The sequence below is a fragment of the Puma concolor genome, chromosome B2 (assembly GCF_028749965.1).
Source record: "Puma concolor isolate L17-30 chromosome B2, mPumCon1.1.hap2, whole genome shotgun sequence".
Taxonomy (NCBI): domain Eukaryota; kingdom Metazoa; phylum Chordata; class Mammalia; order Carnivora; family Felidae; genus Puma; species Puma concolor.
This window is the reverse complement of record NC_141671.1, coordinates 92,723,158-92,736,936: the sequence shown is the minus strand read 5'-3', so window position 1 is coordinate 92,736,936 and position 13,779 is coordinate 92,723,158.

Sequence of the window (13,779 nt, the reverse complement as noted above, 5' to 3'; positions counted from 1 at the left end):
TATCTTTACTAATTAAACTACTCAACAATAGTGATATGCTAGAGATGAATTATATCTTCATTAATAGAATCTTCAAAGAATCCAGAGGGACTAAGTAGGTCCTAAAGGAGGTTAGTATAGGTATTCAGTTTGCACTTAAAGACAGGATGTTCAAACAATGGGAGCTTGTCATAGGTCCACAGTAATTTAAGAATTCATAATAGTATAGGCTCTCAATGAAATATATATATATATATAATCCTCACATGCTTTTTAAAATAAATTCTCTACGAATTTTTTTTTTTAATTTTTTTTCAACGTTTATTTATTTTTGGGACAGAGAGAGACAGAGCATGAACGGGGGAGGGGCAGAGAGAGAGGGAGACACAGAATCGGAAACAGGCTCCAGGCTCTGAGCCATCAGCCCAGAGCCTGACGCGGGGCTCGAACTCCCGGACCGCGAGATCGTGACCTGGCTGAAGTCGGACGCTTAACCGACTGCGCCACCCAGGCGCCCCTCTACGAATTTTTTAAAGTTGTTTTTAGTGAGATATAACCGAAAACTAACAAACACTTCATCAAACAGATTCCAACACACAAAAAAAGAAAACACATCACTTAGAGAATATCAAGTGAAACCTCAGCACAGAGATGGTGATGTCTTCCCAACAAATGATAGACCTAAGTGAACTTAGTTTAGACTGAGTGAACAGATGTCTACTGTTTTCGGGAAGTAGCTGCAGAGCCATCATTTTTTCCTCTGTGGAAAGTTGGGTGGATTATGGTGTGTGCTCCTTTTCAGTTTTGACACACTGGCCTTTGACAAAGTCACCAAATGCTTCACAACATGAGTTTCCTTTCGGCCAATTCAGCCTTCATTATATGAGGCAGTCATGATAGATATTTATAAAACTCACCTAAATGTGATAGTCACTCCTTTGCTTGAATCAAGTAAAATTACACAAGCTCACACAGCTTTTTCAGAAAATTAGGTACAAGTGATCTATACAATTGGTCAATAGGGATCATAAAGAAAGCATTTCAAAGTCATGCTTTCTCATACAATGTGTTTGTTATATTAAAAGTATGTTTGAAAGGGTAGGAAGAAAAAGACAACTTTGAAATTGGTGCTCTATTTGCTTTGGTGAAGAAAACAAGTGTTCCTTTAGGAGCTAATGATTAGGAAGGAAAGGAAAAGAGATGGGAGGGGCTGAGTAAGGTGGTTGCCTTGGCCAGAGCAAAAATAGAAATAATCTGTGATAGAAGCTTGGAAACATATAACTATTGCTGATTGGAAGTTTGGCATCATGGGGAGACAGGAGAGACAGAGAGAAGGAGTAGCATCTTTGCTATTTTTATCTGAAATAGGCAAAATCAAGCAGTAGCCTTTCTAAGGTCTGTGCTATAAACTAGCCTCCTAGGCTGTGAGCTCCTGCAGAACAAGGTCTGTGTCTTCTTTCTACCTTTATCCCCAGCCGGTCACACAGCATGTGGCAGATAGAAGGTGTGCAATAGATGTTTATTGAATGAATAAATGACCACACAGCTACTTAGTAAGAGAGAAGCACAAGCAAGCACAGAAACACAAGGAAGTTAGCACACAGAGGATGTTATCTGTCGATGACTGCCACATACAGAGGAGTAGAGAAACAGATGCAGGCTGAGAGAGCCCTTGTCTTTTATCTACTGTCCCCACCCATTCGAGTTTTATGAGATTCCTAATAGAACCTTCTTGTGCAAAGACGTTGAAGGTGTCTTTGTATTTTTTATATTTTAATCACTGATGAAACCTCAAGTTCTTTCTCGAAATATTACATTATCTTTTGAGATGATACTATTAGAGAGTAGGAAATCCATACCTCACCTGTGGTCTCACTCTTTTTTCCCTGACCACTCTATGAGCAGCTCAGTTTTACCCCTATATCAGAGACATGCATATTCAGAATCACATTTATTTTATTTACTTGCAGAGCTCACAAATTCATTGCACCCATTTGATAGTGGAATGCTTTGGGAATGTATTCTAGTCATATTTTATGTTCATAATTAAGAAAAATATTGGCTCAAATCCCAATACACAGAAATAACTCTTCCCCATCTACCACAAAATGTATTCAGTGGCTATTTGTTTCGGATGTTTTTATGCCCTCAAACACCAATTCAGAACAGAACCCAGAGTAAGTCATTACTTAAAGCACGGCTATACTTTAAATTGAGTGTTTAAATGACCTTATGGATTTCTGTTTTCTCTAGGTGACATTCACATTAAGTTTATTGTTTAATACACCAGCATGTGATTCCCCTGAATATTAGCCTGAAAAAGAATGCTCATACTAGTGGCCACTGTACACAATGCCCCTTTATAGTAAGTGTGCCTGTCCCAGGAGCACAGGCCAGGCAGCACATAGAGAAGTATCCAGACCCAAGTCCTCCTTTGCAGCTGACTCCAAGCTAGCTGATACGTTGGTTTGACATACAATCCTGTCACTCATAGTTCTAACCTTGATCATCCTCCTGTTTATGGCTCCATCTCTCCATTTAGGCAAATGCTGCCATCAACAGAGCCCTTTTATTTCTACCCATGCCAGGACCCTTGGACCCATATATCACCCCAGGGGGAAGTTTTCATCTGCTTTGTCCTTCCAACAGAAGGAATGTGCACAATATTTTGATCTACAATGGAATATACCATACAAAACATGCATCACTAATGCATTAATAAATTATGTTTAATTACAGACTCTTGGCATGACAAATTATCAACCAAATAGATATATGAGACATTCTTTCAACTCTCACCTTTTGCCAGCTTCATCAACTAAATATTATAATTTTAAAAATGTATGCACCCAGCTGGGACCATGCCTATCGTGATTTACTGTTGTTCAAGGATTAGCAGACCTCAACCCAAGCAATGACCGCATTTCACAACTCTTTTTGTCAGATTCCCACTCTTTTTTTTTTTTTTAAATTTTTTTTTTTTTTTCAACGTTTATTTATTTTTGGGACAGAGAGAGACAGAGCATGAACAGGGGAGGGGCAGAGAGAGAGGGAGACACAGAATCTGAAACAGGCTCCAGGCTCTGAGCCATCAGCCCAGAGCCCGACGCGGGGCTCGAACTCACGGACCGCGAGATCGTGACCTGGCTGAAGTCGGATGCTTAACCGACTGCGCCACCCAGGCGCCCCTGTCAGATTCCCACTCTTGAGTGTCATCCTCCTTTGGTGTTTCCTGTTGCTTCATTAAAAAAAAATTTTTTAGCTTCTTTAATGTTTATTCATTTTTGAGACACAGAGAGACAGAGTGCAAGCAGGGGTAGGGCAGGGAGAGAGGGATACACAGAATCTGAAGCAGGCTCCAGGCTCTGAGCTGTCAGCACAGAGCCCAGCATGGGGCTCAAACTCATGAACCGTGAGATCATGACCTGAGCCAAAGTTGGAGGCTTAACCAACTGAGCCACCCAGGTGCCTCTCCTTTTGCTTCATTTTGACCATCCCTGTCTCATTGTTCTACTGACACCAACTTATCTTCTTAAGGTTACACTTCCCCACCAAAACTGATAAAGTTGTTGTTGTTGTTTGACCAGCTAATGCCGTTAAAGCTTATCATGAAATCATGTCTAGAGTAGCTTCATTCTAGTAAAGGACTATTGTTATTAATGGTGAGATCTCAATTATCAGCTACAAAATTAAGAGGACATGTTCCAGGGAAGAAACCCTTCTCATAAGAAACTGCATGCCTCTTACATAAAATGGACCTACGTTCAACCCTCAGTCCTCAGTCTTCCAAAATGTAAATGATCAATATGATGAAACCCTAAACACTCTTAAAAGACACTAATTTAATGATAGCTTCCCCTATCACTGCCAGTAATTAGATTTTCTATCAAATCCTATTGTTTCCTGTTAACCAAGTATCGATTTTACCAATTCAATAAGATAGATATAACAGTATCCTAGGATGTATCTGACGGATTCTACAGTGTTCTGTATTCAATAAAATATATTATTGACCCCTAGAGAAAATTATTTCAAAAAGGAAAACCCACTGTTTAATTGAGCAAAATTTAGCAAATTCCATTGCTAAGAGCTTTATTTATATGCCACTAAATGATCAGGCCATGATATTAAACTAAAAGTTCTCTGTACAGATTTGACCTCCATATCACAGGCCACAAAATATCTCTCAAGATAAAAATAATAAACCTTTCCATTAGGAAAGATAAAAGAAAACTTGATTGGTAAGAGTGACTTAAATAGAAAAACCTATGTTTAGCAGGAATGTAGAATGTCTCAGTCTCAAAAGCAATTATCTTAAAAGTAATGGTGAATGAAATTGAGTTTAAAATTCAATCCTCCAACTGAAGGACATTTTCAATTCTAAATCTGAGATTTAAAAATAAAACAAAACTTCCTAGTTTCCATATCATGCCCTTGTATGATGATTCTGTCTTTGTGTTCCCATTCCAACTGGAATGCACCACTCTCCTCGACCACTTAACAAGGTTCTTTCAAAACTCTATTCAAAAGTTGCCTCTTCAATAAAGTCCTCCAAAATTAGGATGGGACACTAATGATGAGACAATTGATCCATTAGAAAATATCCACCTCTACCTATACAACATTATTGTGAAAAAAAGCAGAACTTCCATCTAATCGAGCTATTCAATCTAACAATCAGTTTATAGGAAACATATAACTAGAAGAACCAGTTAAACAATACCCCAAATAGGCAATGAGTCAAATCTACAAAATGCAATGGGTGGATCTTATTTTAGTCCTTATTTCCAACAAAACAAATCTAAAAAGACATTTTAGAAACAATTAGGCAAATTTGAATATGGACTGGGTATTAAATGATATTAGAAAATGATATTTAATTAGTTACATGTTATAATGAGATGGCAGTTATAGTAGACATTATTGAGGTTGGTGATACGTACAGGAGGGTTCATCAAACAACAGTCACTCTTTTTGTGTATCTTTTAAAATTTACATAATAAAAAGTTTTAAATGCCAAATATCTACAGAAGGAAATAAAGCCACAGAACTCTGTGTACCATGATGAACAAGAGACCCATGAGGGCTTACTTTCTCAAGCAGAAAAAGCAATATAAAATATTTTTTAAACAAATAATTACTAATTTATTAGTGCTCCAAAAGAAAAGTGGTGTGTGTCATGAGAGTGTGCAATTGAGATTGTACCTGGCTGCCTACAGGCCCTGCAGCTTCTCAGCGCTCAGCTCAAGCATCACTGTAGCTCTCTGAGTTATCTTATCCTCCCTAGGACATTTAGTCACTCTCTGTCCCATAATTCTTTTTTTTTTTTCAACGTTTATTTATTTTTGGGACAGAGAGAGACAGAGCATGAGCGGGGGAGGGGCAGAGAGAGAGGGAGACACAGAATCGGAAACAGGCTCCAGGCTCTGAGCCATCAGCCCAGAGCCCGACGCGGGGCTCGAACTCACGGACTGCGAGATCATGACCTGGCTGAAGTCGGACGCTTAACCGACTGTGCCACCCAGGTGCCCCACTGTCCCATAATTCTTACACCACATGCATTTTAACTTGTAACATCTATTATAATTTACTGCACATATTTGATTACATGTCTACCCAACCCATGCCCACCTGCCCTTGTTCCCAACAAGTTTATAAGATTCTTAATAACCAGGACACTATCTGATCCTGTTCTGTGTTCACAGTACTCAGTTAACTATGGGCTGATGGAGACACTACCTGATCCCACTATGACAAGCTTTCCATCTAATGGTTTGGGGACCCATTGGTAATCATTCCCCAGAATAAATTTTGAAAATAAAAGTTTGCTAAGGGCGTAGTTTTCTGGCAGGTGCTCTGCTGCCCCTACAGTAAAGCCACCACATCAGACCAGATGCCAGGGCTCAGATGAACAGAAGTACCCTAATCTGACCCCTGACTCCTCCACTTCCTGACTTCATTGATCATGTCCTCTCACCTCTGTTCACTTCAGGTTGGGATGTGGGTCTTTTCTCTGTCCCTTAAAAACCTCCCATTGGAGGTAGAAGAACCTAGAATCAGAGTAGAAAGAAGCCAAAACCCCACCAAGAAAACAAAGTATTTCCTTTCTCTCTAGTGTGAAGCATTTCTGCACCTTATAGAATCTGTCCTATCTAATCTGATAATCAAAGGACCCATCCAATGCTGGGATTGTGATAACAACCAAAAGTAACTTTTTATTTTATTATTTTTATATACTCTACATGTAGGCAATATGCACATAGGCTTTGGAGAGATGAAAAGAACAGCGAGTAAAAACAAGGATTCTGACCTAAGGTTTTATTGTGCCTCACAGGAAAGCATTTCCTAGTCTCACTAAAAAACAAACAAGAACTTTCAATTGGGTCCAGCAATAGGGTATATTTGTGAATTTCATTTGAGCTCAACCTAAAACTTGATTAATCCTGCTGGGAAAAAAAAGTGGGAGGGGAATTACACTCAGAAATGCCTTCTGGTGTAAAGGTTTGTCCATTGGACATGGTTAAGAGGAACTGGGCAAGATATTGCTGTGGCAGGCAACTCTCCCAATTCATGCAAACTAAGGTTAGGAACAGGGAAAGTATATCCATTCTCTCACCGCATCTATTCAAGATTGTGCTGGAGGTTCTAAAAGAGGGACACTAAAGATAACAAGAAACAGAAAGAAACAGAAAGGTTCTAAAAGAGGGACACTAAAGATAACAAGAAACAGACTAGACTGGAAAGGAAGAAATAAAAGTTGTCTTTGTTCACCTACAATATGATGGGTTTGTAAAGGAAATCCTATGGAATCTATATGAAAGGGATTAAGACTAGGAAGTGTTTAGAAATTTATGGATACAATGTCAATACATATAAGTCAATCGTATGGTTGCACACTAACATTAGAAGTTGAAATTTAAAAAATAATACCATCTGAAATAGCTTCAGAGAAAAATAAAATACTTAGAAAAGGTGTATAAAATGTATAAATGAAAACTGCAAGGCACTGCTGAAAACAATAAGGAGGCCTTGCATAAATGAAAAGTATACTGGGTTCATGGATCAGAATCCTCAATCTGGTTAAGATGTCATTTCCTACCAATTGGTCTATATTAAATGCAACTCATTTAAAATCTTAGCATTTTTTTTTTAGAGCTTTACAGGCTGATTCTAAAATTCATACAAAATGCAAAGGATATAGAATGGCCAAAATAACTTTAAAAAAGAAAAATTTGGAAGATTTATACTACCTGAACTTGAAACAATATAAAACTACATTAGTCAAAAGTATGGTATGGGCATAAAAATAGAGAAATTGGACTTATTAAGAGTCTGAAATAGACCCACAAATAAGTGCTCAGCTGATTTGTGATGAAAATGCAAAACAATTCAGTGAAAAAGGTATAGTTTTTCAACAAATGGTCCTTAAACTATTTGTATCCATATGCAAAATGATAAACTTCCATTCACACCTCTCAACATAAATAAAAGTTAACTCCAAGTGGATCACAGGCCTAAATGCAAAGCCTAAAACTATAAAACTTCTATAAGAAAACATAGGAGGGCACCTGTTGGGATGAGCACTGGGTACTGTCTGAAAACCAATTTGACAATAAATTTCACAAAAAAAAAAAAAAAAAAAAAGAAAAGAAAACATAGGAGAAATTGTTCATGATGCTGAATTGTTCCTGATGACATCTTAGACATGTCAAAAGGATGATGTATAAAAGAACAAATTGATAAATTGAACCTCATCAAAATTAAGAATCTCTACTCTATGAAAGACTCTTTTAAGGGGATGAAAGACAAGCCACAGATTGAAAGAAAATATTTGAAAACCACATTTCTGGTAAAGGACTTATAACAATATATTATTTAAAACTCTCAAACATACCAAGCAATAAGAAAGCAAGCTAAAATAAAATAAACAAAATATTGGACCAGATATGTGACCAAACATATGGATGTCAAATGAGCCATCTATATGTAAAAAGATAGTCAATATCTTCAGTCACTAGGGAAACACAAATCAAATCACAGATACCAGTACACACCTAGGGAATGGCTAAAATTAAAAACAAGCAAACAAACTGATAACACCAAATGCTGACAAGGATGTGGAAAAACTACTTGTTGTAATGTAAAATGGGACAGCTTGTTTTGGAAAACATTTTGGCACTTTCTTACAAAATTAAATGTGCAACAACCCTATGACTCAGACATTCTATTCCCAGCCATTTACCCAAGAGAAATAAAGCATAGGTCCATACAAAGTGTTGTGTCTTCTTAGCAGCTATATATAGTAGTAACTAAAACCTGGAAACAACTCAAATGTTCATCAAAAAGCGAATAGATAAATAAATTGTGGTATATCCACAAATGGCAAAGTAGTCAGTAATAAAAGAAAATAAACTATTGATACAGGCAAAAACATGGATAAATCTTAAGGTAAATATGCTAAGTGAAACAATGTGAAAGAATGAATACTGCATCCTTTCATTTATATAAAATTTTAGAAAATGTAGACTAATGTATAGTGAAAAAAATCACATCAGTTGTTGCTTGTACATGGGGAAGGGAAAGGGGATGGTGTTGAGGACCCAGAGTAGTATGAGAGGGAAGAATTACAAAAAGGTATAAGAAAGATTTTGGGTGTTGATGAAGGACAGGTTTCATTATTATTATCTTGATTGTGGTATCCTTATTACAGTTTCATAAGTGTGTGTGTGTGTGTGTGTGTGTGTGTGTGTGTGTGTGAGAGAGAGAGAGAAAGAGTATGTATGCATATCAAAATTCATCAAATTATATACATTAAATTTTGCATGTCAATTTCACTTAAGTAAAGTTGCTTTTTAAAATCCTATAGTAAAACAAATAAAAATAAAAGACTACAATAAACATTATACTTAGAAATGTTACATGTTTCCCCTGTAAGGATCAGGAGCAAAAAATAATGCCCCTACCATTGCTACTTATTCAACACCATGGGAAGTCCTAGAAAACTCTGTAAGAAATAAAAAGGAATAAGAGATGCATGATTAAAAAGGAAAGATAACCTTTTTACCTGGGGTAAAAAACCTGGGGTGGGGGAAGAAACCTCAATAGAATCAGCAGAGAAGGAAGATGGCAAGAAATACACAAGACACCTTTGTAGAAAACTTAAAAATTCTGATAAGTAACAGATGTAAATAAAATGGCGTCTTTCCATGCTTTAGAAGTATACAGATACTAATTTTCCCAGATTTATCTGTACGTTCATTGTAATCCCAGTCAAAATCCCAGCTGTATTTTTCTCTAATCAATAAATATATTATAAGTTTTTTATAGAAGGATAAAATTCCATAAATAGCATTATTTGTAATGTCAGGAATTTGAAGAATTCTCTGGGTATCCCTTGCAGTAGAGTAGATAAATGAGAAGAGGTGCTTACAATGGAGAACTATGTGGCTTTTTGATGCAGGAACTTGATGTACACATAACAACATGTTGGACCTTAAGTACATAGTGTTGAGAGGAAAATGCAAGAAAATTAATGAGCTCTATAATTCACTGCATTATGAGGCAATAAATATACATTCACACAAAACAGTAATTCTTGTTTTTTTTGGAACACAAGTAAACAAATAGCTACACATTGAATATATTAGAATGGTTGCCTGTGGTAGGGAGAGCCTGGGAGTAAGAAGTGAGGAATAAAAGCAATAAAGAAATAAAGAACAATCATGTATAGATCAAGGACAATAACCTGTCAATAACTGAGTACCAAGATTAATTCATCCCACTCTACCTGTGGTCTTACTAAAACTACATAAAGTAATTAAGAAGGGTAGACTTTGGAGCACCTGGGTGGCTCAGTCAATTAAGCCCCCAGCTTCGGCTCAGGTCATGATCTCACAGTTTGTGGGTTCAAGTTCTGTGTAGGGCTCTGTGCTGACAGCTCAGAGCCTGAGGCCTGCTACGGATTCTGTGTCTCCCTCTCTCTCTGCCCCTCTTCTGCTCGCTGTCTCTTTCTGTCTCTCAAAAATAAATTAAAATGTTTAAAAAATTTTTTGAAAATAAAAAAAAAGGAAATAGACTTTAATATTTGGATATTCTTTCTTTGGTCAGTATAAATGTGGTAACATAAAATTACATTTCCTTCATTATGTATAAAATAGTTCTACTTTGTGTTTGTTTTCTATTGCTTCAAAACAAGTTATGACAAAAAGCACCTTAAAACCACACACATAATTATTTCACAATTTCCATGGTCACAAGTCTAGGCACAACCTCGCTGGGTGCCTTGCTCAGGGTATCACAGGCTGCAATCCAGATTTTGGTCTGGCAACATTCTCATCTGGAGGCTGGAGTGGGGAAGAAGCCACTTCCAAGCTCATTAAGGTTGTTGATAGAATTCATCTCCTTGTGGTTGAAAGACTGAGGTTCCCATTTGCATGATGGCTGTCAGCCAAAACCCACATAAACATACATATGTGTGCACACACACATGTATACCATAATGTAATCATGGGAGTAACAGCCCATTACCTTTGCCATGCTCTGTTGTTAGAAGCAAGACTAAAGTGTAACTCGTACTTAAGGGTAGGACATAAACATGGGGCCCACCCTAGAGTCTGTGTGCCACGTGTATGAACAATATTTACATAATCATATTACTGCAAATGCTGTTTTTTAGCTTTTTAATTTTTAGAATCAACCTTCAAAGCATAGTGTTAATAATGGTTATTAGAAGTTTCATAATAAAAGAAATGAAAAATATAACAAGATATGTTATAAAGCAGATACATAAGCAAATGGAGAGTATGCTATTTAAAATCATAAAGGTGGGGCGCTTATGTGGCTCAGTCAGTTGAGCATCCAACTTCAGCTCAGGTCATGATCTCACAGTCTGTGAGTTCAAGCCCCACGTCAGGCTCTGTACTGGCAGCTCAGAGCCTGGAGCCTGCTTCAGATTCTGTGTCTCCCTCTCTCTCTGCCCCTCCCCTGCTCATACTCTGTCTCTCTCTGTCTCAAAAATAAATAAAAACATTAAAAAAATCATAAAGGTAACCACCAGAAAAACAAAATAAGACATAACAAAAAGAAAAATGGGAAGGAAGTGAAGAATCTGCTAATAGTTTAGATGGAATAAATTCTTTATCTTTTATAAAGGGGTCAATATTGTCTAGTGGTAAATCTAGAAATCAAGCCACAAGTACACTTTTTGAATGAGAATCATTAGAAGTAAAAACAGAAACCGTCAAAGCTTGCTTGTGTGGCACAGACCAGAAGTGGAAGCAGAGAAGAATGAAAACTTTTAATTTTCCTTAGACCCTTGAGTACTAGTTGATTTTGTTTTTTACTATACCATTGTTTTTATATTAGTTTTAATTTTGTTTTAAAAATAAGATTTTAAAAAAGGGTAACAATATTCACATCAAATATAAAAGCTAGAAAGGGACATAAATATAAAAATACCATCTCTCTCTTTTAATAGCCATAGAAACCAAGACATAGAAAGATTACATTGTTTACTCTGGATCATCTGGCCGACTCTAGATAAAGACATGAGTAAAATCTTGGTCTCCTGATTCTAAAATCATTCCTCATCTCTATATAACATACTGCTAGAGTATTTTTAATCCAAAAGCATAAAAGCTGGGTTGTGGGTTCTCCTTCCAGATCTGCCAATAATTTGCTTGGGGCAAATTGACTTGCTTGGGGCAAGTCATTAATTGAACTTCATTTTCCTCATGTATAAACTCCATGATCATGTGTAGGTCAGTAGTTTTCACCTTTTTTTTTTTTTTTTTTTAAGCAGCCAAATTTAGTCTTCAAATGAAATTCTGGAGTCTCACAAAAGTTCAAAATGAAGGAGGAAAAAGTCAAACCTGAGCTCTTGATTGAATGGGGCGAATGCTTCAGGGTTTCTGTAACCCTGGCAGACCCTCTTTCAGGTGTCTAGGGCTCTTTGGTCCATGTATGTGAAAACTTTCAAACCATATTCTAATTGAGGAGCTGGGTGAAAGGGATGCAGAAAGTGTGCATTTCTAACAAGCTCTCAGGCAGTGTTGACGTAGCTGTTTCTTAGCAAGTCACTAGATGATCTCATTGTCTCTTCTAATGGCCTGAGATTTTATCTTTGTTTTACTCCTTAATATACATTTTAATGAACCTATTGACAATACAGAACAATCACAAAGAGCATTGCTGTCTCCCAATTACTAGTGAAGAAGCTGATGTGAACCATGGAATCAACATGAAAGTACCAAAACACTGTGTTGGAGAACATACTCTCTGAGTATGATTGACCTGGATTCAAGTGTCAGTTTTCCCACTTACCAGTTGGATGACCATGGCAATTAACTTCATCTCTGTGAGTATCAGGTTTCTCATCTGTAAAATGGGGATAAAAGTAGGTGCCTTCTAGGTTATTGAGAAAATTATAAATTATATTATGGTTTAAGGTCCCTAGCACAGTGTCTTGAATGTAACAAGCAGTCAATAAATGTTAGTTATTAGAGGGATATAGAGGATATTTTGAAGAATTTTTGTAAGACCTTAACTCTAGCATCAAAGTATCTATTTATAAAAAATTCTAACCTGTGGTTAGAAGACTCAAAGCAAATTTATAATGTACAGAGCAGGAGCACATAGAGGGTTGAGCAGCAGAAATAAACTACATTATTTTCACCAGGGTCCTACTGACTATTTATAGGCTATCAGGACAATAGTATCATCACATGATTATAGTTACTCGAAGTATTTCCAGAAAGGATTGTTCATTTAATGTATGTTTGTAAGAATAATTTATAAATAAAATACAAAGCAAGAAAATATTTTTTCTAAGTTATAATGAATTAAATCTTACCTGAAATGTTGATTCCATATCCATAGTTTTTTTTTCATTTTTTTCTGCCAAAACTCTACATTTTAAGAAAAGTATATATATATATCTATCACAATCTTCCTCAAAACCAAGTATTAACATTTTCTCTATCATATCATGTATATTATTTCTAATATGTTCCTGAAGCTCACCATACATAAATTATCAAAATATTTCCTTTGAAGATTCTACACTACAGAATTCTAGATTTAAACAGAGATTTTATCACTTTACTAAGAAACATACTCAAGAATGCTCTGGTTCTTTCTGATTTCCTTTGAAGTGGCACTTACCATGACAGTATAATTCATTATATGGGGTAGCCTAGAAATTAAGTGATTTAGAGCTGAGGCATTTTGGCAGAATTTTGTGCGAAGATAATCTATCAAAAGGTATTTTCACATTAACCTGCAATGATCCTAGTGTTTCCGCCTCAGCCAAAATGTACTTCCAGAAAGTTTAGCTGTGAATAGACAGCTAATTTAGAAAATAAACAAAAAACTTAATCTGTTAGTAGAATGGGAAAGAATAAAGAAAAAATGCTAAAGCTTCATCAAATGACTAATAACTAAAGGCCACACGTATTTTCAAAAATAGAGATTAATTTATTAGAAGCTTGTATGTAGCAGAAGGGCAACACAACAAGGGAAGAAAGGAATTTGTTGAGTCTTACTGAGTTTTCCAGACAACAGTAAAGAAGAGGAGGTGAAAGATGAAGCTAATCCATACATTTCAATAAAATGTATTTTGTTTCTCATATTCAAACAGTAACCTATTGCCATTTTTATAACCTCTAAGTTAAAAGGCAAGTGAATTGATTTTGTCCCCAATTTTACCATCGAGTTGTATGACTTTGGGCAAGTCATTTAATTCTTTGAATTTTTTAAAACTTTTTTTAATGTTTATTTATTTTTAAGAGAGAGACAGCAAGT